The 16,866-nt window shown below is 37.7% G+C and overlaps 1 long non-coding RNA gene across 1 annotated transcript in view; it reads left to right on the forward strand.

The window, feature by feature from the left end:
- The first annotated feature begins 1,057 nt into the window (after positions 1-1,057).
- Positions 1,058-16,866, forward strand: part of LOC109272093 (uncharacterized) — a 19,101-nt gene continuing 3,292 nt past the window's right edge. Inside the window, exons 1-4 of the long non-coding RNA XR_002082284.2 lie at positions 1,058-1,279; positions 11,530-11,742; positions 13,257-13,383; positions 15,622-15,772. This is a non-coding gene — a long non-coding RNA (uncharacterized LOC109272093). The remainder of the gene's footprint in view (positions 1,280-11,529; positions 11,743-13,256; positions 13,384-15,621; positions 15,773-16,866) is intronic.

Below are 16,866 nucleotides of genomic sequence, written 5' to 3' on the forward strand. Positions count from 1 at the left end.
AAAACGGATAGGTAGAAAATTTCTAACTAATGCTTATTGAAAGCTTGTTAAAAATTATTTTCATCAAGCTAAGATGAAATTGTGAAGATTCCATTATCATAGTTAATAAATCCATAAAAATGTAAAAAGAATAATGGTAAGTCTTTACTTGTTGTAACTCATATTTGCAAAAAAAAATTTCTAAAACTATTAAAATGTATTTTGATGATAGAATAGTAGACTAAAATTTGAGACAAATGCTCTAGAGAACAAAAAGCTGGATAGAGGGATGCGTGGGTGGCTCAGTTGCTTAAGCATCCAATTCTTGATTTCAGCTCAGGTCATGATCTCACAATTTGCAGGATCGAGCCCGGAGTCAAGCTCTATGCTGATGGCACAGTGCTTACCTGTAATTCTCTCTCTCCCTCTCTGTCTGCCTCCCCTGCTCACACTCTCTCTTTCCCAAAATAAAGTAAATAAACTTAAAAAAAAAATCTGGATAGGGGCACCTGGGTGGTCCAGTCAGTTAAGCCTCTAGCTTTGACTCAGGTCATGATCTCACGGCTTGTGAGTTCAAGCCCTGCATCGGGCTCTGAGCTATCAGCAGAGCCTGCTTCAGATTCTGTCTCCCTCTCTCTCTGCCCTTCCCCCACTCTCTCTCTCTCTCTCAAAAATAAATAAACATTATTTTTAAAAAAGCTGGATAGAAGAAATATGTGTGGGAAATCTGTAACTCAGCTCTAATTTGTAAATTTGTTTACTGGTTGTATTGAGGGTTTCTGGTAAGCAGTTACTGTTTCTACATTAAACACTGGTTTGCTATAACCATGGCCACATTTTTCCCCCTGTATCACCGAATTGCCTCATGAAGAAAGGTGTCATCTTTTGAGTAGTGAGGGCTACATTTCCATTGTCAGCAGCCAACTGATTATATTCTGCCAGTTGACTGGGAATAGTCCAGCCGTCAGAGTGTGCCAATGTGCTGGGAGAGGTCCAGCAACTCTTTGGAAGTGGACTGGCCTTACCTGGAAGAGCTCTGGCGGTCAGGATGCACAATTCCCTGAGCTGAGCTCAACAGCCTATAGACATGGGTCATAAGAGTCCTCTGCTGGCTATGGCTCAGGTGACTTGAGGGCAGTTTGCTGGGGAGAGTTCAGCAAACCACTGAGAGAAATCTACTAGAAACAGTCTGACAATAAATTAAGGGAAAATTCAATGGCAACATTCCAAAAGCTATAAAAGCAACCCGCTAAAAATTAGAGGCTTGCATGGATCCATAAGGAGAGTTCTTGGCAGTCTGGTGAGAACACTAATTTTCTTTTTTCATTTTCTTTTCTTTTTCTTTTTCTTTGGTTCTTGTGTTTTTTGTTGTTGTTGTTGTTGTTGTTTTGGTTTGCTTTTTTGCTATTTGTTCCAGAACAGCATACGAATGGTACGAAAACAGTCAACTTTTAAAATACGTACTGTATAAAATATATTTATGTTGCTTTGAAATCATGCACACTGAAAATATTATCTTTTAGAATTCTAACAGTATGTATAGTTCAAAGTTAACTAGGATAGAAATAAGTTTGGTTTACCTTCTGTATATTTTCCTATTATTAGGATAATTGAAGTGGAGGGACTGAAAGACAATTTAATACATGAAATTTCTTTTATGAATAAAAATCAGATCAGTTCTTCAGAACTAAAAAAAAACAACAACAACACCAATTTGGTCTGGAAATTGATTTAATTTTGTTCCTCTCTGGGCAAAAACACTATTGATTTTCAATTTAGTATCAGTATTGAAGAAAATTCATCCTCAACTCTTTATCATTGCCCTAAAAAGTCTGTTTACTCATTATTCATTTACTTATTTATATCAACCAGGGTTAAGTGAATAAAATTTGAGAGTTTATACCTACTAATAGGTATAAATATCATTTATAAAATTATATCTCTCTGATACCAACTGGAGATAAAAGAGGAAAAATACCAAAAAAAAAAAGACACCCTATGATATTTATGTTGCAAATTTTTGCTTTTTTAATTGTGATTTTTATTTGGGATGTACTAACAAGTTTGAATGATGTTGATGTATAGGTTAATCAAACAAGTACTGACCCACATTACTAGTTGTCAGACTAGTATTTTAGTATTATTAGAAAGTTACAAAAGAGGGACAAGGTACACTCTTTACTTTGCAGGAGCTTATCATCTCAAATGTATTCCAATATCTATCTATTTCATTTCTAATCAAGTTAAATTAAGAAGTAAACCATACTGTACCTTAAACCCAAAACAACTATGATTATTATGTATTCTTCCCTAAGTAGCGAGCACTAGGTAATTACAATTCAAATGGTCAAAGTTGAAAGATCTTTTTTCTTTTATAATAATATTTGGAGGAATTAAGAAATGTTTAAAGTAGAAAAAGGAAATATGAAAACTGGAATACAAATATAAAAAAAAAAGAATAAAAGCCTCCCTCTAGACGATGTTCTTTTGGAGTTTGTATTTTGTTACACTAACGTGTTATTTATTTTAGATAATGCATAGTGAAAAAAAGCTTAAGTTTTGTAACTAAGAAGACCAAGAAAAGGCTTAAGTTCTCTTGCATTGTTGGAATGAGGCTATTTTAAAACCAGCCAGGTGAACTTTCTGATCTTTGGTACGCAGGACAAGGCAGATGGAAACTTGCTATTTTCCCTGGAGTGTTTTGGTAGAACACCCTTACATTTTGGGATGAGGACATGATACACGATAATTTGGCTGCTTTCAGGAAAATCTGTTTACTAGTGGAAAATTATGTTACGAGACAATAATAGGGTAAAATTTACAATGCTTGCAAAACATGTATTGATATTTAATCAGGCTGACGTTTAAACAGCTGATCCTATGAAATTTTACACAGATGCTGGATTCTCCAGGTATTATTCTAGACATAGTCAAAGGCTCTGCCATATTACTTTTCAAGTAACAGTATCAAAATAGTGTGCGGTTTCTTCAATGCTTAACTTTAAAATGTTAGCACTTCTGCTCTGTTGAAATAACCACACTGAATCTGGGCTTTTATGGCATTACGAATAAAACATTTCCAGGCATTTCTTTTGTTCCTTCGTCATCGTGGAGGATGAACATAAACAGGCCGTCATAAGTATATGATTTACAAACAAAATAGTGCATGATCTTCACACAGTGGAAAGTATTTTAACTTAAATATAATGTTACTTTATAACTAAGTTTATGCAAAATAAGTTATTAATAATATTCTCTTAGGGAATCTTTGCTGCTTACCATATCTACAGTTCTGCATGAAGGATAAGACATACCTATAGTTCTGCATGAAGAAATTAAATTAAAAATATGTAATTAACATTTGTTTAGCATCTTACATCTTATAAAATATATTCACATACATTTTCCAACTAAATCTACATATCTACAGTTCTGCATGAAGAAATTAAATTAAAAATGTGTAATTAACATTTGTTTAGCATCTTACATCTTATAAAATATATTCACATACATTTTCCAACTAAATCCTTATGCCAAACTGTGAAGCACCTAAGAAATATAATTTATCGCCACTATAATAAAAAGAAGCAGAAATTCATAATCGGTGACTTTTATAAGGTCCTATCATACAGTTAGTAATCTGCCGAGAATAGAAATCAGCTCACCTCCTCTGATTTTAATGCTTATGTGCTTTCCAACACAAAATTTTGCCAGCCTCAAAATTAGAGATTCATAGACATTAACGTCTAGATTGAAGTTGATGGATCATTCAGGAAACAAGAAGTTTGGTACATAATCACTAACTTGTTAAGCTAAGGTCTAGATAAACATGGGCCTATGTATTCTAAACTTGATCGAGTAAAAATAAGTTTGAATGCAGGTAGTTTCAGGCATGGTACAATTTTTATTTTAAGCAAGTTGGCTTTTTGTTTCCCTCATGCTCATGCCTCCTTATCACAACATGGCTGCTGCAGCTCAAGACACTGTCTTTTTGCACATCCACGTTCCAAGCACAAAGAAAGAAGTAATGGCAAAAACAGAACTTTTCTTGGAAAATAAACCATCTTTCTCAGCACATTTCTACTTATACCTCAATGAGCAGAATTGAAACACACTATCAGTCTTAGCAGTAGCACTTTCTCAGAAAGTGAATATCTGGCCTTTGCCAGTCTCTGCAGTGGGAGATGAACAAGGGGAAAAGCTTGAGGCGCCTGAGGGCTACTGAGTTATAGGGTCTGCCACACAACAGAATGGCAGAAAACAAACAAACAAACAGCAGAAACTATCCCTGCTCTCAAGAAGTCCACATTCTAGTACCAGAAATAAAAATAAGTACATGAAAGGCCATAACACATTGGAGGAAGTGAAGTGCGCGTTTCTTACAGAAATGAATATTAAAGAGGTCTAGATACTCGGAGAAGGGAATAGTTATAATTCTCCTGCTCATACCTTTTCTCCTTACATTTTGACCAACTATTCTCAGGAGTTGCATCATAACAATGAACTGAGGAAAAGTAGCAAATAACAACGAAGTGAGGAAAAGAAAAAGAATGTTCTGGCTTACATAACAGAAATAGAACCATAAGTGGATCCTGGAACTTAAACCAATTTCATCAGGGTTCTGTCCTTCTCTATCTCTCAGCTCTGCTTTTTCTGAGCGGGCTTTGTTCCCAGGAATGTTTCTCTGATGTGATTGCAAAAATAATTGGCAGGTCTAGGTTTATTTGTCCTTTAAGCCTAGCAATCTCAGAGAAAATAAAAGTATACTCCTTTCCTGTAGCCGTCAAGAGTCAAAGCCCTGGGGATACTCGGATTGCCCTGGTCTGGTCACATGCCCATTGACCCTGACCTGATCACCCATCACTATGACCAGGGGTATGGTGAATCTGATTGGCAAACCTCGATCAGATGATAACTTGTGTGTTAGGAGTGTGTGTGTGTGTGTGTGTGTGTGTGTGTGTGTGTGTTGTGTGGTGTGTGTGTGTGTGTGTGTGGCAGATGGAGGTGAGGTGCAGGATAATAAAGACTACTGATTAACCACCTCCAGTCAAAAGGAGCCTTCCCTAAATGGAACAAAAGATTATAAACAGACTGAAAATGACAAATACCCTATACAATAGGTACTCTACATTCTAAGGATGGGAGCAGTGAGTTTTCACACACCTCAGTCCCACAGAACCTGAGCGGAAAGATGCTTACACAGAACTGCTTGGTTAGCAGGCTAGTCCCCGCACTGTTTGTCCCACCATGGCTCAGGGTTGCTCAGGTGAGCGGCACGTTGTCATTCCTGGCACTTACCTGTTGCAGGAAAACAGGAATCTGCATTTTGCCATCTATCGAAAATATATCCCTCAAACACGAGGACACACGAGGCCGTTTGTGTGCCAAAGGAATTTGTGATATTAAATTTATCGAATGCAATTAATCACATAATTCTACTCATTCACTGTACCTGAGAAGCATACTAGATTCCATGTATTCATGCTAGATATTTTATTTTCATTTGATCACATTTTATAGAATGTGTTATCTATCCTGAACACACACACAGACACTTACTCTACAACTTTCCTTGACCCTAATTTTCCTTTTCCTCAGATGAGTGGGCTATTCCTGCTGCCACCATTTATCATAACTGTTTTTCTTCTTAGACTTCTATAATGTGGCTTCGATTCTTAATGCTCTTTTGAAACTTCACTCTGGAGTTCACCTAATTCAGTGGCCCCATCTCAGTCCAAATTTTCCTCGACCTTTACATGGCATTTTTTTCCTGTTAATCAACTTCTCCTTCTTTCCTCTGTTGGCTTCCATTATGGCCCTCCAGAATTTGACTCTAAATTACCCATCCAACATGGTTACCTGCTTCTCACTATCCCAGAAATAAACTCCCTTCACAAAACTCTTGCTGAATCTCCTGTTTTGGAATGTCTTCTCCAATCTAAATGCTACCTTTTCCTTCAGGTTGCACATCACAGTTTGCCAAACATTCTAGTCTGCAGAACTTTTTCCCTTCGTATGACTTCATTTTTATGAGTATCAATCATTCTGATAATTATCACATGAAAATCATCTTATTGTTAATATTGTCAATAATCTGAGAATGAGAACATTTTACTTTATTTGTTTTCTGAGTTAGTCCTAAGGCATTCTTGAGCACATCATAAGTACATTACAGCCATGTTTTGAATTAACTTTGTCCTTTAATGTTTAATATTTCTGTGAAGCCACAGAAATTTTGTTGGAGTAGCAGAACATGTTTAAATTTAAGAGTAATAAAATGAAAAAAAAATAGTGAACTATGTAAATTTAACTCTCATGTCCCTAAATGCAAAATTTCTGGGAAAGAAAGGTGTGTAATGGCATATCTCAAGGGATGAATATATTCCAGAAACATCAAAGAATAACACTTTAATCTTCAGAGCAATTAATATCCATCTCAAAAATTAAACCCTCCAAAATTAATATTGGCAGCACATATTACAGTCACTTAATATTTTAACATTTCTACATTTTAATAAGATTTTAATAATATGAAAATAAAGCCATTATAAAAGGCAGTTTACATTCTCACTAATTCTACGTGATTTAGAACTTCATATATAGCAAAAAAGCTAAAGGGTAGAACGGATTAAGGGATAGAAAGTGTTTTAATTAAGAGCAAATATCCAAGCAAGAAAGGATGCAACTCAAATTTGAATTTCAATATCTCTAAATACATTAATAGAAGTAAAAATATTTCTGCCAGTTAAACATTCCTGATTAAATTTGTCTCAAAACACAGCATTTCTTGAAACAATCTACTTTTGCAAATTTAAAGATCCCAGGCCTCTCCTTGTCTAGTGTTTCAACGACTGAAAAAGTCTGGTTCATACTCTATGCCTTCGTTGTGATCAAACACAACCTTCGTTGTTTCAAACCTCAACTCTTAAATTTCCTTCAACTTCCTTTGCTGTTGTGTGCATTTTAAATGTGTGACAAGCAGCATTTTCTCAGCCTAAATTCCTGTGACTTTTGAACGCAGGTTCCTCTCACTGGCTACTGAAACAATCCCAAGAGTTGAGTTGTTTCTTGTTTCACTAAAATGCATTCTTTGCATGGTTATTATTACACATGAAGCTCATGAAAACCTTCGCTGGAAATATTTAAAAAGTAAAATACATTTACTATTATCTTATACAGCAGTTCCAGATCTTACAAAAGAATCTCAATTTTCTATGTTCACTAATGTAGGACCAAGCTTTTTTTTTTTTTCTTTTCTTTTTCTTTCTTTTTTTTTACAAAGCCATCTAAGGATACTGAAAGGAAACCCTAGTTTTAAAAGATCTCCCAGTTTTTCATAATGTTGTCTCTTAACTGGGAATCGTGAAGACAGGACCTTCACCAAAAAGTTTACCTCCTTTTCTCCATTGTCCATTTATAAGAAGTCTATTTTTCAGTCTTATTGTCTAATTCATGTTTAGAGGGCAGTTATAAAAATAGACTGGCTTTATAACTGAAAGAAATAAAATATTCAGCTCTGATAATTAAATTAATTCAGTGTGCTCCTATCTCTCAATAGAAACTTGTGTGTATTTCTGAACCATTCAAATTCTTACCACACTTCCTGTGTTTTTTTGTTGATGCTTCACTCCTTTGCTGGTGCGCCCATTATTTGTGTGAGATCATTCCTTGGAATGCATCTCAGTCCTCTTTTTATACCCTTAACACAGTGCCCATAACTTTCACATAGGACTTGTTTGATAAATGAATGAAGGAACAAATGATCGGTCATTGAATTGTATGAAATTACCAAGTGGTTTCACTCATTCCAGAAATGATCCAGTTGTATGGCCTTGAATTCTGTTGTGTTAATAACACCAAAAATTCCTAAGAAAATTTCAGAGACACAAGAGTAGTGATCAGCAATATTTTTGACCAGGACGTCATTTTAGGAAATAGCAAAAAGTGTTTGCAACTATATTTTGTGTATCAGAAAGTGTTTTGCTATCCTTATTCTTCAACATTCATTTATAATTCATTTATTACTTACCTGACACAAATGTTTCTTTTCTTTTCTTTCTTAGCTAAAATGTTAGCATCTATATAGCTTCCAGCTATAGTAGTATCTGATTTTAATACTATGCAGTTTAACAGATTTTACTGTTTGATAAAATCGCTTTTAAATTAATATATTTTGTCTGTCTTGGCTTATAAAGTATCTCATTATTTAAAAGAGATTCATAGACTATTCTTTAAAGGAGATATTTTCAACTGAAATGAAACAAATAATGTATATTTGCTATAGGAAGTATACCTCATTCCACTTCCTTCGAAATTATGCAATTTTCACTACTCACTTTCTTGGTAACAGTCTTAGCAAGGATTTAAACCGAATAGTGAACAATAAATCTAGTTGTCAATAACTTCATAGATAATTGTTTTTGAAATTTCTTTTTAAAAATTACTTAGGATAAAAAAAGGTGCAGAAATTGAAGAGTTGTGTCCTTATAGTAGATCGGAAAGCAGAAAGAATATAGCAGTAAAGCAAGCTATGGGAAACTAGAAAATGTCAAATCTTAAGGAATAATTATTAGCATTGTGCTTGACACCAAATTTTACTTATTGAAGGCTTAACATATGCTAGGTACTCTCATAAATGTTTCACATGAACTAACTCATTTAATCTTCGTATAACATTAGAAGATAAGTGTTATTACCATTATCCTTCCCACTTTACAGATGAGAACACTGAGACTACAAAAGATCATATGGTAAAGTCAAGGGCTGAGGCCGAACACCCCTTTCCTTTTCTGTAAGGAATTATGTCATTTGGGGGCATAATAGGCCCAACAGCATTCATTAGGAGTCATAGACCACCTTGTGGCTGCCTGCTAATGCCATAGTCTTGTGACCCACCAGCTTACGTCTAGTCCAAGTCTCATGCTGGGTCTGTGGGTGCTCGCTATGGTTTGCAAATTTAATGAGTCACTTCTTTTATATCTTTAAGACTTAGGCAACATCATATGAAGTACCCCATTACTACAAAGGCTACTTTGGGCCTAGAAGAAACCAGACTTGATCTGGGGCATGTCTGTATAAGCTTCAAAAATTAGAACCTAGTATATTGCAAAGCTAGGCAGGCCACAATTCACTTCCCTGAGCCCAGATTATACAATTAGACCCTACAGCTCCAGAGCAGATCACTAAGCCCAGAGATTTGCAATGATGTGCAATGGTCTGGTTTAGACTAGGATTGGTCTGGTTTAGAATAGAACTCCTGTGTAGGCCTAGGATGGTGAGAAGCAATGGGCAGTCTTTCTGAACAAGCCACAGTGATGACTTTTTAGATTCATAACTGGTCATGATACATATACGTGTATTCTATAGTTTCCTCGAGCCAAATGGTTTCCAGAGCCATTCAGACAACTAAATACCACAATTAAATAATACAGGATATAAGGGGAATTTTGCATGTGCTCAGCCAAAGAGAATATTGATCTCACATTAATAACACAAAAAGTCTGGATAATCTACAAAACTATAATTTTCCCTAAGTCCATCAGAGAGAGCTGAGTTCAGGAAACAACCAAGCAAACTGAATTCCAGAGTGACAACTCCTCAAAGGAGGCACACACACACACACACACACGAATTTCACCTGAATGGGAAAGGTGGAGGCCATACAATAGGTCCAAGAAGTTAAAATTTTAATGAATTGTTGAAGGCCAACTATAAACTAGAATATAGCTTGAAATAGCTAGGAATCCCATACTAAAGTATGAAGGAAAATTCATACTTTATCATAAGTCCATGGGACTCCATTAAGTGTTCACAAGACTCCAGATGAAAGCAAAAGATGCTGTATGTCAGAGACAATCAGCAGCTGCTATGGAACAGGCACAAAGCCTTTCTTACTTCACTAGACCCACTGCTAGTAGGAAGGAAAAGCCATCCACCACTGGGATGGGGAGCAGCAGACCCTCTGACCTGCAGCTTCTAACACCCAGGCAGAAATGCACTGCTTCTGGGGAAGAGGTAGAAGGAAACACCTTTTTTATGTACCATAAAAAGTAGAAAAAAGAAAACACCAAAACACTTTGGCCCCGAGGAAGGGATGGGCAGCCATATTAAGCCCAGGATGTTTTACTGAATGGCAGGTTGCCCACTTAAGACCAGCAACAGACAGAGGCAGGTGTTGTAGGAATTCTAAGCAAGCCCACAATTTGGATAGACAGGGCCTGGTTAAGATGAGCTGGAGGTGGATACCAGACATACAGAAACACATCCGAGCATGGCTGCCTCGGTCTAGAGCACATTTTAGAAATGAAACAATTGTTTAAAAATAATAGGTAAATTCTAAAGTTCAAGAATGAAACCAATGTTGCCACATATTGTTTCTAATCTTTCATAAATGCTGAATAATATTTTCAAAAACTAGATAAACACTAAAGAGGGTGTTTTCTGACCACTGGCTACAAAATTAAGTAACGTTTTCAATACGATGAGTTATAGTTCAAAGGAAATGTGTTTACATTCATTATGTGATCTGATCCTCAAAAATATCTTCACCGGATAGAGTGGTTTAGGAAAAAAAAAAGGAAAAAAACATTGGATAGTAACGCAGAGATTTCAGCTTTAGTCTATACTAACTAGAACTGTCTGATGAGTTCTCCTACATTGCTCTGAGCTATGATTTCTTTAGCTGCAAAATGAAAAGTTTTAAACAAAGTCAGTGGATCTCCAACTTTTGTATAGAGAACTACTTGGAATAATTATAAAATGCAGACCCCAAGGCCCTTCTACACCAGACATTGCTTAGTGTCTGGTGTAGACACTTACATTTCTCTAAGTGTAGACTTAGAGAAAGATGCCAAACTCAGTGATATCTGATGCCCCTTTGAGTCTAAAGCAGGACACATATGATTGTCACTGTTGTACAGGTCAATAGGTGAGGGCTACAGATGAAGTAACTAGGTTGGGAGTCACAGAGATAGTGAGTGAATAAATACAAATAATATCTTCATATCCCTAGTTCATGCTTTTTCTCTTAAATTATTTTGCACACCATGACAAAGATTGCCTCGTCACTTACTGTTGTGTCTCCCCTTTTCCCTTAAATATTTAGATAAACTGGATTTCCCAGCCTTATGACCGAAGTTCAACCAATAGAATGTAGGCCGAAATAATGAACTCCAATTCATATTTGTCCTTAAAAGTCTCCCAGGCATCATCCTCCATATTCTTTCACAATTTAAAAATGACTAGAGATACCTATGAGCACCTAGAGATAGAATCACCAGATGGGATGGGCCCGGGTCCCTGAGTGCCTGGTGCACAGTCTTCACCACCTGGGCCCCCACAAGACTTGCAACAGATTGTTCTGTGAACAAGAAATAGATCTGTGTTGTGCGAAGCCACTGAGAAACTAGGTGGCTATTAGCAATCAGTCCACCAAAGACTTAACTCTCTCACATTATAACTCTGCAGAGGTTTAAGGTGACAACAACAATACAACTTTGAGATGTTCACCTATATTACTTTTTTTCTTTAATGTTTATTTACTTTTGATAGAGTGAGTGCACTTGCAAGTGGGAGAAGGGCAGGAAGAGGAAGACAGAGGATCCAAAGCTGGCTCCATGCTGACAGCAGAGAGCTTGATGTGGGGCTTGAACTCACAGAATTGCAAGATCTGAGCCGAATCCTGATGCTTAACTGACTGAGCCACCCTGGCGCCCCAACCTATACTTTTTGTTCTGTGTCTTTCATTCTGTCTTTCTTACTCAGGTACATCCCTTTTCTTTTCCCAGGGCGGACATCTAAGGATTGGAGGGTGGCCTTGGGGTGAGGATTGGCGGGGGTGGGGGGGGGTGGGGGAGGAAGCAGCTGGACAATAAAAGAAATTAGCTTATGAATCTGCCTTGTTTTACTGACAAAAGCCTAAGGCCAAAACAAGGAGAGTTTGTGACTGTAGGTAGATGGTCTCAGTCCAAAAGAGGAAGAAAAATGGCTTTCCCAAGGTTTGAAAAGAAGGTCCCGCAAGCTGTGCCAGAAGTATTTTTCCTGTCCTTATCCTTCACCCTTGGAAGGAACTTTAGTTGACTAGGTATAGTAGGGTCCCCACCTTAAGGAAAGAAAAAAAAAACCCTCAAGGCAACCTGGCTATATGCATACATGACAACATCCCTCAGGACCTTGTAACAAGAGACCACATAATCAGACTTCATGTTTGTGTGTTACCATATATGGGAGACAAAGAAGTAGAAAATGTATAAAAAACTACACTACATGGCGTCTGGGGCTCAGTTCTTTGGGTACAGACCCAACTGAGCCATGCTGGCATGAATAAAGCTGCTTCTTGGAGAGAAAGGCCTCGGTGTCACGACTCGTGAGGGAATCCTGTTACATAGGAACTGCCGAATCTGCATCTTTGCCCCCTAAGGCTTGCTTCCCCAGAATACTGGAAGCCTTACTGATCCACAAAGAGGAGGAATCAACAGAGAAATCAGCCTGCCCCAGGAACCCTTGAGAGTCATTGGTTTAGCTGTGGGTTTCCATTTCACTTCTAAGCATATCACCGAATCTCTCCAGTTAGTGGATAAATACCACAGTTCCCTCTCTCCTCCTCAGGTGGAATACTTTTTTGTCAGCATTTCCATGTAAGATGAAACTCCAATCTTCCATGGGCTTAACAGCATGTACACTACCATCTTCTTTTTCCTGTATTCTGTTTCTCCGTCATACCCGCTAGTGTTTTCCACACTTCCCAATAAACTCCTTGAATTTACATCTTTGTTTCAAGGTCTGATCCTGAAAGAATCCAGACTAAGACAGAAACAAAGAAACCTGTGGATCGGAAGGCAGGGGTAATCTGTATTTACTTCTAGACCAAAGATACAGGTGGTGGTGTTGAAAACGTACCTCTGTGTTTTGAAACCAAAATAGAACGTGAAGACAGAGTTTGGGATAAAAAAGGAACAATAGCTTTATTGCTTTGCAGGACAATGGAGGCTGCAGCAGGCTGAGGCAATCCTCACCACCCCAACCCCACCCAAGGGCTAGGGTGGGTTATAGGGAAATATAGGATCTAGCCAAATTTCTAAAGGAGTTGTGTATGCACTGACAGCCTTGTTCCTTGTGTCTTTAAGGTGGTATCAGGTTCCTGAAACAGAAGTCTAAAAAGGGAAGGGTAAGGTTTGCAGAAGAGAGGAAAAATGTTACTTAGTTTAAAACCGAGCCTCGGGAAAGCCTTAGTGCCGCCATTTTGATTTTTGTTCAACTTAACGTTCGAGTGGTTTCAGGGGTGCTGCAAGAACTGAACATTTCATTGGATCTGGGAGCAGAATGGCTTGCACCTTGTTTCTTGAAAGAAACCAATGATGATGATGGCAAGACCCTGGGGATGAAATGCTTTCATGGTGTGTCTAGGTAAGCAGGGCCGTAGGCAAATTCACAAAATACCCATGCCCAAAGTTTGACGTAAAAGTTGCCAAAGGATAGGGCACCTGGGTGACTCAGTTGGTTAAGTGTCCGACTCTTGATTTCGGTTCAGGTTATGATCTCATGGTTTGTGAGATCAAGGCCTGCACAGGGCTCCATGCTGATAGCACGGATCCTGCTTAAGATTCTCTCTCTCCCTCTCTTTGCCCCTCCCCCGCTCTCTCTCTCTCAAAATAAATAAATAAATATTTAAAAAAAATTTTTTTTAAGTTGCCAAGAGCTGAAAAACCTGAAGGAGTCCTATACACCTGATGACTCAGCCACATCCTAGATGCACAAATGAATGAGGCCTATAGTCTGCCTAAAACCTTGGCATAGTGTAAGATTAAGGACTGGGGCTTAATCTGGAGTGGGATCAGAATAGGAAGAACCAGAAAAAACTGATTAAGTCTTCTTAGCTCAGTGGCTGGAGGCTTAAAGATAAAGATGACATTTTATTGGAGATGTTAAAGAAAATTATATTTCTTGCACACTTGAGTTTGAAAATTAAGATTCACACCTCTTATAATACTGTGGTGTGTTGAATTATAATTTACTATCATTCACTCCTTCCTTTTCTATAAAACTTTTAATTCATTTTGTGGGAAAAGTCATTAATCCTGCCTCTGTGATTTTGGATTTGGCTTTAAGACATATTTTGAGCAATAGAATATGAAGAGACCTGCTAAATGTCATATTGGAGCAGAATATTTAAGAGGAAATTTGTGTTTCCACTTAGGAGCTATTTCATCAGCTTGGGTCCCAGAATGAGGAGACATGTAGAGCCCAAATGAGCTTTCCAGAAACATACATGTAATGTGAATGAAAACACATGTTTGATGTTCAAGCCACTGTCATGAAGGGGATGCTTATTAGCGCAGCAAAGCTGACCAACACAGTACAATAGAAAAATCAGATCAAGACAACCAAGAACAAGCTGAAATGCATGAATCACTGTGGAACCTCCTAAGGATGGGGCCCAAATTCCAGTTTGCTGTTCAGCATTGTCGATGTTCAGCATCCCAAATCTATCACGTTCTTCCTCTCTGAAATTCATGAAATAGTTCCACTAACAATGCAATGGAAAAGAGCCATATATAGGGGTGGGTTGAAGGGATGCAAAGACTAACACTATTTTAAAGCTCTCTATGAGGAAGTTTTGATCTCATTATCATCAAAAGTTGGAAGGGATTCTCTTTTTAAATGATTGTAAAGTTTAAAATGCAAGTTGGGAATTCACATGAATGCCTAGAACTATGAGTCACTGAAAAATCCTGGAAATGCTGTTAAAAGAATTCCATGCCCCTTCCCCCATCTAGGCCTTTCTCAAAGTGTTCTGAGTCTGCAATGTGAGGGTCCACGGAGGGAGGGAGGAGACGTTCAAGTTCTCATGCAGTATTTGTAAATCTCTAAGGACGTACAAGCTTTCCCCTATACATTGAAAGCTTATTTTAGAATGACTCTTTCCATATTCACTTTAAAAATCAAAATAGTTGTCAGATAACATTAAAAGAATAAGTTGCTTAGTCTGGTAAGAGGACTATATATTCTTTTATGCCATAAGGGCATTATTTAGTGTTAGGTTTCAGCATACCTCTGCTAAATGACACCATCATGGCCTAAAACAGAAACAATTATCTTTCATTTTCTTCATGTGGATTGTTTGAGCTGTAGTTTTAAGTGAGCCAAGTTTTGTTTTTGGTTTATTGACAGCACCTGAAGTGTTTAGCATCATGTATTTTGTATAGCTTCTCTTGACTTCTGGGCAACACCCAATTTTAAAACATGCAACTTTAGCCAATCTCCTGCTACTCATCCTGTTCCGGAAAAATTTTGATAACAGAAATACTAATGACTTGATCAAATGTATTTTTAGGCAAATCATTGGGTTCTTCTTAACATTTTCAGGCTTTTACCTCCGATTCCACCCATCTTATATATTCTACTGTCCCTGTAACACAAAATGTAAACTATCCATTGTCTTCACTGGGGCCAACCCCTCGATATTTCTGTTCCCCTCGAAATATCTCTGGAAAGGCCAGGGAAGAACTCGACAGATAAACTGTGGCATAGAGAGGGGAAATTATCTGCGTATTGTCTCATAAAAAGTAGAGAAATGAGGACGTAGAACTTGTGTCTTCTGTTCCAGGGCTACTTACATTCTACCATATTGCCTTAACTCTGCAGTGAATGAAATAAGAGGGAATTTGTTCTCCGCGGGGGAAAACACCTCAGCTGAAAAGGACAAGACACTAACGGAAGTATAAAATCTTCAAAGCTTCTCTTCACAATATGACAGAACATGATCGGTTTGTGATGGTCAAGGTGTTCCGTAAAGGTAGGCTGTTGGTTGACCCACACCATTTGTTTCACACTCTTTTAATTGTAAATGTTTCTGACACTATGAGACGACTTGAAGAAAAAGAACTCTGTCTTTTTAAACTCCTGCTGTTGTGAGCCTTGAAGTCAAACCAGGCAAGTTTGACTTTAAGGCAAATTCACTATCAAGAAGAATGGATGAGGGGGCAATCCAATGGCTGGCTCATCTTTACTCCTGCAAATTGCATTGCTGACAGACAACTGACATGCAGTGACGCCTCCTTGTTAGGTCCGTGGACTTGGAAACAGAAGTTGCATCATGATTACACAGGAAAAGTCCCTGACCAATAGCCAAGTTTCCACAAACGCATCTAATGACAGCTAGTAGCAGTATGGGAAACACTCTTACTAACCTCGGAGCTTCTAGATATTACGCCCATGGGCACCATTTGCAAACCTCCACTTGCCAACAGAAGTGGGACTACACAAGCTGACTAATTGGTAGACATGCCAATTAAGGTTTTATTGTAAATTTCTTTGGTAGGTTTCATTTTATTTTAGGTGCAGTTTTTCTCTGGACCCTCCATTCATGTCTATCATCAGACCAAAATCTATTTTGTGTAAGATTAGTACTTGACTGCATCCAGTCATGAATCGTAAACGTATTAAGTGCTTCAAGCAGTTGTGCTCAACAGTTTCGGATATGGGGGCACTCTTTACCCCATATCTAGTGGATTTCAGATACTGATATGGGTGCTTTGTTTTCCTGAGGTTAGAAGTGGGGTGCATATTTTCCAGAAGCCATTGGAAGCCCACAAACACAACACTATGTTTATTTTAAATTATGTAGAACAAAATATCCCCGGAAAGTAGATATTCTAACTTAGAGAATTTTGAAAATTGTATGGCACATTGGAGGTATGGGAAGAGTGTCATTTTTATCATAAAGGCGTTTGATGAGGATTTTTCCATGTCGATGCTAAATATTTTGTTAAGCATAGAAGTCTTCTTAAATCTCTAATTATTAGAGAAAAGAGACCTTCAATGCTACCCACTTAACTACCTTTTTTTTTGTTTGCCTGCTGGATTGAAGTTTACCTGGCATCAGTCTTT

Source organism: Panthera pardus, unplaced genomic scaffold, assembly GCF_024362965.1.
Source record: "Panthera pardus isolate Hobbes unplaced genomic scaffold, ASM2436296v1 HiC_scaffold_10, whole genome shotgun sequence".
Taxonomy (NCBI): domain Eukaryota; kingdom Metazoa; phylum Chordata; class Mammalia; order Carnivora; family Felidae; genus Panthera; species Panthera pardus.